Genomic DNA, 850 nt, shown 5'->3' on the forward strand with positions numbered 1-850 from the left:
GCTCCATGGTCCCCTCACTTGCGAACAAGACCCCAAGGTATTTAAACTCCTTCACTTGAGGTAAGGACTCAATCCCTACCTGGAGAAGACACTCCATCAGTATCCTGTTGAGAACCATGGCCTCAGATTGTAGAAGTGCTGATCCTCATCCCAGCCGCTTCACACTCGGCTGCGACCGATCCAGTGAGTGCTGAAGGTCACAGACCGATGATGCCATCAGGACCACATCATCTGCAAAAAGCAGCGATGAGATCCCAGCCCCCGAACTGCAACCCCTCCCCGCCTACCCTCTATATCCTGTCCATATATATTACAAACAGGATTGGTGACAAAGCGCAGCCCTGGCGGAGGCCAACCCTCTCCTGGAACGAGTCCGACTTACTGCCGAGAACCCGGACACAGCTCTCGCTTTGGTCATACAGAGATTGGATGGCCCTGAGAAGGGACCCCCTCACCCCATATTCCCGCAGCACCTCCCACAATTTCTCCCAGGGGACCCGGTCATACGCCTTCTCCAGATCCACAAAACACATGTAGACTGGTTGGGCATACTCCCAGGCTCCCTCCAGGATCCTTGCGAGAGAGTGTGTGATCAAGCGATCATTTAAATGAGTCATTCCATTCATAGAACATTCTGGTTTTTGTTGCAAAGCCAATCTACCGCTCCGTAAACCAACATCTAATCATGTGCCAGTCAGAGTTGTTCCCTGCACCGCGGTGCAGCTTAGTTTCTAGATGTAGACAGTCACAGAGGACAGATAGCAGTTGGTTGTACGTCGGTCACAAGGTTTACCAGTTTTTCCAGTAAACAACATTTTGTCCCATCTGTGTTGTTTTTCAGACAACAGCA

At 51.1% G+C, this 850-nt stretch overlaps 1 protein-coding gene across 6 annotated transcripts in view; it reads right to left on the minus strand.

Annotated features, from left to right (window-relative positions):
- The window catches only part of tbc1d1 (TBC1 (tre-2/USP6, BUB2, cdc16) domain family, member 1), a 67219-nt gene that overhangs the window by 45686 nt on the left and 20683 nt on the right, over nt 1-850 (minus strand). The gene's annotated exons all lie outside the window — the stretch shown is intronic.

This window comes from Etheostoma spectabile, chromosome 2 (genome assembly GCF_008692095.1).
Source record: "Etheostoma spectabile isolate EspeVRDwgs_2016 chromosome 2, UIUC_Espe_1.0, whole genome shotgun sequence".
Classification (NCBI taxonomy): domain Eukaryota; kingdom Metazoa; phylum Chordata; class Actinopteri; order Perciformes; family Percidae; genus Etheostoma; species Etheostoma spectabile.